This window comes from Nothoprocta perdicaria, unplaced genomic scaffold (genome assembly GCF_003342845.1).
Source record: "Nothoprocta perdicaria isolate Ctin4 unplaced genomic scaffold, notPer1 scaffold_216, whole genome shotgun sequence".
Lineage (NCBI taxonomy): Eukaryota > Metazoa > Chordata > Aves > Tinamiformes > Tinamidae > Nothoprocta > Nothoprocta perdicaria.
This window is the reverse complement of record NW_020455381.1, coordinates 786,758-795,909: the sequence shown is the minus strand read 5'-3', so window position 1 is coordinate 795,909 and position 9,152 is coordinate 786,758.

Here is a 9,152-nt window from a genome sequence, read left to right as displayed (position 1 = left end):
AACAACAGTCAGATGAAAGGATGCTTCTATGAGAAACTGTTGCTTCATTTTTGAAAAAATGGACATATGTGTGCTAAGAAGGAAATGCCCAAGGGCTTCTGCATTACAGTTAGCAGTCTACCCTTAACCTATGTCTTGAATATGTGATACCCGAGAACAAGGGCTATGTGGGACAAACCCAGCACAGGCCTGAAGATCAGGCTGCATGTGCAGCACAGCATACCACACAGTATGCAGATATGTTACCTCTTGTGTAGATCACTGACACCTCCATGCACGATAGTTAGGATTAGCACAGTACTCACCCATCATCGAGTAGTAAATGAAATTCAGTGGATACTAGAGCTCTTTGATAACACAGCAGGTAGAAGCATGAAAACATAAGGGAATGAATAAATCTGCCTAGTGATAATGAGGAGATATGCTGAACTGTAGAGATGTAGTTACTCAGAAATGAAAATTAGTTGTTCATCCAATAGTCAAGAAATCATTTAGAAGTACTGTCTGTCTGGGTGATTTTTTTTGTGTGTGTGTATGCTTCTTTATCTTTGATTTTAATTCTTAATTTACCACTGCCTGAACACTGTGACGGTTATTTTATGATCTTGCTACAGGCATTTTACATACATTATAAATTAATGATCCACATGGGCTGGATCTTAAATTGTCTTGGAAAATGCAGTTGTTCAAATTTTGAAAGATAGGTTATTAGCTGCTGTGTTTTATTAAAGAGGTTATACTTGTAATATGTTACCAATATGTATTTAACTTGGTTTCTATTAAGCATTTAGAAGTTAATGGTTGTGACCCAAAAGTGTTGATTTTTGCATCTGTAAATATAAATAACCTGTTAACTTTGAAGAGCAATTGTCTGCCCTCTGAACCTTTACAAATCTCCTCTGTGATGTTTTAAGATATAGTTTGCAAATAAATTATTTCTTTCACCTGATATGAGTAGAATTATAAACATTTTTTTTTAGTACATAACTTGTTTGGTTTAAAAAAAWTCATGACAGGATCTCCTTTGGGGAGGAGAAAAACTGCTCTTTTCTAGCAGTTATGTTCCTCATCTATCTGTGACTCTTAGGAAATTTTACAAAACCTTTACTTTTTTTTTCTTTTTTCTTTCTTCCGTTTTTGTATGAAATAAAAAGACAGAAGCATTAAATTTCCTTGCCAGGGGTCTCTCTTATATTTTTATATATTTTAAAGATATATTTTTATTTTAAAATTATCCTTTAAATTATCCTTTAAAAACGGACCTGAGCAAGGTCTCTCAGCTAGATTGTGTACATGGCAATGAATATGTATCTATTCAACTGTGGTACTGAGTATTTGTAACATATGAAAGAAAAACTTTWAAAAAATGATTTACCAAACGTTTTAGACTTGATATTGCTCATATATAGAACAAAATGTGAACAGCCATCTATCAAAACAAATAGGAAACATTTTGTATAAAATGTTGTAGAATGCTAACAGTAGGTTATAACAATTATTCAAATTACCAGAATATTTAAGAATATCCCTATTAAGTCTGAAATCTTGTTGAGCTTCAGTAATTTTGCCTGATATCCAACTGATATCTTCTGGTTTGTTTTTTAAATCTCATTTGCAAATCTCATATGCATTTTACAAATATAAGCAATTTTATGAAATTCAGAACATATATTTAAATTATATCATCCTTTTAAACAAACATTAACATTTCTCAGACACTGAGATGCCTTTGTACTCTATGTACTATTGTGTTTCAATATTTCATCATTTTGCAGGATCACAAAATAATTCTGTTGGAAGGGATCTTTGAAGGTCATCTGGTCCAAGTTACTAATCAAAGCTTACATAACCTCAATATTACTTCAGACTACTCAGCATCTGTCCTGTCAAGTGATGATTATTTTCAAGGATGGACATTTCACAGCCTGTCTGGGCAACCTGTTCTTTGACTGCTTGCATCATTTAATATTTTCTGAATATCCAAACAGAGTTTTTCTTGATACACATCTGACCTTTGCCTCTCATCCTTCTAAAAGAACCTAGCTCTGTCATGACGTGCTTTTCTGTTGGATGCTGATGAGACTTCTCAGTTTCTCCTTGTATATGATGGGCTCCCTGTCCCTGATAATCATGACCAACTTACTGCCTTCCACTAAACTTTCTCCAGGTTTTCATTGGCTTTMAAGGGACTAAAGAGTACAAATATAGTTTCACAGATAGTTTCACGGTAGTTTCGCAGATTTCAACAAAGCAATATTTCTTTGTGCATATTATTACTACGGGTTTTAGAATAACAGGAATTAAATTTTCCTCTTTAAATGTGATCCTAGTAATATTCCTAGTAATATAATCCTCTTGTTTCCATTACTATGCAATGAAAAAAAAATTGACTGCAATTATTGCCATTGTCTGCAGGTTTTTCTAGGCTTTTCACTATTTCTAGAGAACCAAATACTGGAAAAAATGAAATGGTATCACATTTTACTTCAGCAAACCTTTAACGATTCTAATTTATTAAGGTACTCCACTTGATTTACTTCCATTTTTGACTTTATAATTCTTTAGCTCTCAAAATTAGAGTGTCAACTTCAGAAATGTTGATAGAAAACCGATGATTAATTCTTGAAAGTAAGATTGTGACAGCTGAATAAAGTAGTCTACAGAAAGGAACATTAATACATGTTCCACTCTGTCAGCTAGTTTGCAGACTGGAGAGACTTTAGTCTTTGACCTCTGCTCACTCTTCAAAGAGTGAATGGGTCCAAGCAATCTGAAGGTATGTCCGACTTCCTCTCTGATCATATCTTTCAAAATTGAGCTGTGAATTTTCAGACTCATACTTGACACTGAGCACCAGCAGACAGCTTGAAATTCTGTTCTAAAGAATATATATATAATATATATATATATATATTAATATATATATATATATATTAAAAAAAGTGAATAAACAATCCAAAGGAATTTATAAATAGTACACAAAAATCTTTATTTTGTGGCTTGGAGCCACACTTGCGTAAACACACACACACACAAACACACACACTTTTATTCATAAATATTGATCAGGAGAAAGTGTAAAATTATATGAAGTGTATTTTTCTATTAAAGAAAGTGGTAAAATAATCTGCATAGAAATTTCATGGATTGAAAGGTAAATCACAAATTTGTTTTTTTTAACCTGTTGTGCACTTTTGGAAGTTCTGCCCAGATATTGGGCACCAAACACCAAAGTGAAGCATCTGTTAAAACCTTTCTGAAACATCCTTTGCACTGGGTTAACAGTGCGGCAGCACAGGGCTTTGCAACTAGAGTGTACTGCAAGGGGAGGGAAGGAAATATAGAGAGATTTCATTTTAAAATCTACTAGACTACAATCTTTATATACATATATCTCATATAAATTTAGGTGWATATAGATATGTCTAAAACAGTTTGTTTAGCATGTGTTTATGAGGAAGAAATAGCCATCTTCCTGAAATGGCCAATGTTGATATCTTTTGTCAAAGAGTAAACATAAGCAGATGGCTAAGCACTATMCTGGCTAGTGTTGCTGGATGGATTCCTTTACACCTATTCTCAGCTGCAAATCTCCAGTGCCAATTTTGAATGCAAAGTAAAGAGGAGGGCATCATCAAAGCATTTAACAGAATCCAAGTGTAGAATTGCTTTCCAGTCATTCTTACATTGGAATAGTTAAAAAATAGACAATATCTATGCATAGTAAATAGAAGCAGATGTGGAGATACATGTTCTAAACTGTACCTCTCCTTAAGTAGAATGAGGTCAAAATTGTCATATCAACTAAACAGGATCGGCTTAAAACTATGTCCTTAGTAAATAACCAGTCTGTATTTTTCATTTCTATTACCATCACTTCTGCATCGCTTTGGTTTTGATAAAGTATTTTGAGGTTAAGAGACTGATAATGCTTCCTTTTTTGGAAAGGTGGATTTAGAATTTGTAATTTTACAGTGATCTGACATATACTCCATTTATGATACACAAAAATGTTATTCATTAAATGGAGATTTAAAAAAATGCATATATATGTATGTGTGTGTGTGTATTTACTCTTATAGTTAATATAGGGAATCACAAGAAATATGAAACTGCTGCATTCCTTTGATGTCTGACAGCAGCATTAGTAGTTAGATAGTTGTTCATATGCTCAGAAGATGTTTGGAAACTATAAAACCCTTTGGCAAAGACCTATGAAAGTCTGTATGAAACTGGGAAAACTGAGAATTCAGCTTGAATTCAGCAAGCAAACAAAAACAAACCAAAACAAAAACAGACAACCAACAACAACACCAAAATAGCACACAGTCATATTTAATGTGTTCAAAAGTAAAATATTTTGTGTACATATAGCAGTTACAATAATAAATCTTTGCTTTTTGTGGACAGAGTACAGGTAGAGTCTGGTGAGAACAAAAATAATATTCTAGTACTGTCAATTGTCTGATTGTAAGAAACTTCTCATGAGATGAGAGGCCTTTTTTTCAGATCATAGCTTTGCCTATTTCAGACCTTGGACTAGAAGCCACATTTACACATATTTCAGATTTCATCTGTTCTGTATGGTAAGTGGGTACTCATCTGAAAACTGAAAGATCCAACTTCAAGATCTCAACTTAAAAGCAAAATAATATTTTATATGAATTGTACCAGCTTCTATGGAAGAATAATTTTCCTGATATAGTCCATATATCTTGGTATATGTGATGTTTTTGAAGTATATATTGGAATAAAAGACATAGGACTTCTACTTAAATTTCTTAATAGCAGGTAAGTATTTTAATTACCTAGAACTCATGCAAGAAAGTCTGTATGAAAAAAAGAAGATAAAGCAAATTTTAAAATGGTTAAAAATATATTTTAGGGAAAAAAAATCCTACAGCTTTTCTACACTTTTCTAAATATTATGATCTTTCTTCTTATCTGTGTAGCCAAATATTGATGTATTTTACTTTTGACATTAGCAATTTCTGCAGCAACATCTTTTAGTGTTTCTAATCTGACGGTACTCAACATTTTGCACCTAGCATTGTTTATATAATTTACCTTAAACTGTTATGGAGTGAATAAGCATATTGGTTGATTTGAAATTTCTCATAGTGAAAGGAGCACTTTGCTTATCAATTTTACCTACTAGTCATGGTAAATTCCTTGCAGGAAACAAGGGATTTGAAGACCTAATTATTTCTCCACCAGGGAAGATGGTGAAAGGATTAGTATTTTGTATGTCCTCATTGGATTTTATTTTCCACTACTTGAGTCAAGTCAATGGAAATAATCCCAGTAACTTTAAGTGTCCTTTGTATCAGATCCTTAATGAATAAGATAAACCCTAGATTCACTCCCTCTCGCTTCTGCACCCTACCAAAATCAGTGAGTCATACTAATGTTCTTATGAGTTCAAATGAAATTTTCCCTTTTGTCTTTCTCTGATGTTTAGATTTGAGGCTGAGATAGGTAGCAAAGACACAGTAATTTTTTTTTTTTTTTTTTTCATTTCTCTTAGAAAGTGAACTTTAAGTCTCCTGAGAGACTGGGTGCTAAAACTTTTCCTATGGCTTATTCCTATAAAAACGTTATTATTCTGCATGCACCTTCAAATCCCCAAAGCTTTGGATAGATAATTGCATTCTGTGTGCAGTTGTGAGCATAACAATAAGCAATCAGTCAACTCCATTACTGAGAGGGTGATACTGTGAAGGCTATACCCAATGTCATTTCTTTCTCTGTAACTCATGCACAACACACTCTGAGTTCCAGTGTTTTCTTGTTATTACATTTTAAATCATACAGCTAACCGTAGTTTTACGGTCACTTTGAGGCATGTCTTCTATGCATACAAGTACCAAGAGACTAATAATTTTGTTTAGAAAAAAAAAGAGTTTGATTTATGAAAGTAGATAAAGAAAATACAGTCCTGCTCCTTTCATCTATAGCAAATAATAATAATGATGAAAAATTATTATTAATAATTGCTATTATAACTGCAATAATTGTTGCAATTATTTTATAAACCTAAACCAATAGTAAATACAGTTATTATTATTATAAGTAATATAAAAAGTGATACGCCTGTGTTCAGAATGTTATTTTCTTCTATTAATTATTCTATTCTATTTCTTCTATTAATTATTTTCCCAAATGGCAAATAGCCACTAGAATAATCCTGTTCACATCAAGGGAACGTGATTTCACCTAATGAATGCACTTGTGGTGACAGCATTAAAAAAATAAAAAGACATTTTATATAGAACATAAGTAGAGCATTATACAAGTGTATTCTGAATTATCTAGACACTTCTTTATCTGTGATGCTAAATGTCAATATCTTGTTTATGTGTGGGATCATCTTTTGTACCCTGTTATGTATGGGATCATCTTTTGTACCTATTTATGTCTAAGAAAAAGTAGAGGGAGTCAGGAATTATTTTAATTTATTATAAAGCTTTTAGTGTAGCACATTGAGTCCAGAGTCATAAGAAGCTTTGGAGAGATATTTCTTACTGACTTTCTTTTCAAATATTCAGTAGATACTTAGGAATTCACCTAAAAGAGGGAGTACTTCAAAAATACTTTGGACTMGTATTGTAATAGACATTTAAAAAGGAATCTTTAATATGCTCTGACCATAATGTCAATAGTTATTATATAATATTTATGTATTTATATTGAGAATTTGATAAACAACTCAGTATGCTCTCAGTTTTTTCCTATTTTCTTGAATATCAGAACACTGGACTTGCTGAATGTCCAAGAATGCAAAACGATGTAGGGCTGAATACAGCTTTATGTACACTCTTACGTACACCTAAATGCTAAAGTATCACTTTATATCACTTAGACCATCATGAGCAGAAACGTAGAAAAAAATAGCTGTGAAGAGTCCTAAGGTATGTTCTGATTGTAAACTTTGCCCATCCCCTCTAAACGAGTGGCTAACAAACCTTCACGCTGCTTCACTCCCTGTGTCCCACAACATTCATTCTCATCGCACCTTTCTATTCTACAAACCCTTTTATCAGTCTCTTCTGTTGAATACAAACAGCTCTGTTCACTCTATTTCTGTAATGAATGGATTTTGTAACTGCTGCAGCTCATTGCTCACTTTCTGTTAGATTCTGCTGTACCTGAACTTGAAGAGTTGATGTCAGGAGAAAATCTCTTGTCATGGGTAAGTAAGGATCCCAGATAGCTCCTTATTATCTCCCCACCCTAATTCCAAACCACCTGGAAAGTTTCTACTGCTGGCAGAGTGAACCCTAAAGTTGGACAGTTCAAGCTAAAGCAGGAGCTGAAGAATGACCTGTGCTGCTTTGTTTCAGGAAATAAATTATTCAATGAGAGATAACCTGGTTAATAGGGGGATTTAATGTTTTTGGATAAAGCGCAAGGAACTACAAATTGTCTTGCTTCCCACCCAATGCAGCTAGCAGAGATCACAGGACAAGCCTATTTGCAGGCACAGATTGCTGCTGGAGAAGCTAGAATGGTGAGAAGTGCTAAAAGACTGACACATGTTGGGTTGGGAAGTAGTGCATGAAATAGCGATGGATTTAGGTGTGAAAAAAAGAAAAAAAAAACAGTGTGAGAGGGAGATTAAGTTATTTTGGAAAGTGTGTATACATGGAGATATAATTTTGGGTTATAGGACAGTTAGCTAAGAAATTTTGCTTGTCTGATTAGCTGAAGCAGAAATCATATGAAATTTCTGTTTGTTTCTAAACAAGGAGCAATTTTTACCAGACGGTTGTGTATAAATAAGACACAATTATGAATGTGTACCTTTGGAGTTCTGATCCTGAGGATTTTAATCTATTCTTGAACACTTCATTTGAGCAAAGAAGAGAAAAAAAAAGCCATTATTTTTATTTTATAAAATTATCTTATAAAAATAATGTTTTATTTATCTATATGTACTAGGATGTTTATTAATCCAGTCTATCATAGACCTGTCTATCATTTTCTAATTTCTATTGCTGCTGAAAAGCAAATGGCCTTGGATTCTGTTTTTTTTTTTTTTTTTTTTTTTAAGAATATAAACATCACTGAAAAAATATATATTCCTTTTTTGAAGAAAAAGAATTTCAGAACAGAGGTTAAAACTCCATAGTTGTTTATATTGGCCTATCCAAGAACTATTTTTTTTTTTTTTTTAAGAAAAGACATATCATAAAGATACAGTGACCACAATGATGCCTCCAATACATATTTTAAGAACTACTAGTCCCAGTAGTAACCTGGGAATCTTTTTTGCAGCCTAAGAAAATACATGACTTTCTATCAGTAGTCCTTGAAATGATGTATGAACTCCTTTGAAAACCTAACAAAACCAGGCATATTACACATCACTAAAGAGCCAGATGCCTTTTTATTCTAAAGGGAAATTCCAAAAAGAATTTGGGATCTCTTCCAGCACAGAATAACTCAAGAAGAAAAACAAACACAACTCAAAACAAACTAACTACAACAACAACAACAAAAAGCAGTCAAATCATCACCACACATTGGCCAAATGTATCTAATAAATATTTGGATGAAATATTAATACTTCCTCATATCATGGGCTGAGTCAAGTATACATCTGCCATGAGGGTCTGTCTAAAATAGGGAGACACTCATACCCTGGTGACTTAGCTCAGGGACCACATAATTTACACAGACACTTCTCAACATTGAAGTCAGTGGAAATCCAGCTCTCTGAAAGCAGCTGTGATCACTTGCCTGAAATCCATTGACACCTCAACCTTGCCTACCTCTTCTGAACCTTCTTTTAAGGTTCTTTTAAACCACCTCTCTTCCATTGAGGTAGTTTATTGGTTGGTCACAAACATCAAGGAGCTAATATTATGCCACCCTACTAGATTTTTGTTGAATGTATTCTACTATGTATCTTTTATTTTTTTAGTTGGTTTTAACAATCCTACTAAATCTAGTACAAAGATTTTCAGATCACCTTACTTATTAAGACAAACTTAACTGAAAGTATTTAAGTTAAGAAAAGGATTTCAAATATATATATACATACATATATCTCAAGAGTATTTACTAGGTTTAGTGTTGTAAAATTCTTACAGAGGAATCCTCTGACTTTGATTTGTGACTTAGGTTAGGCCAGATGGTCACAATGACAT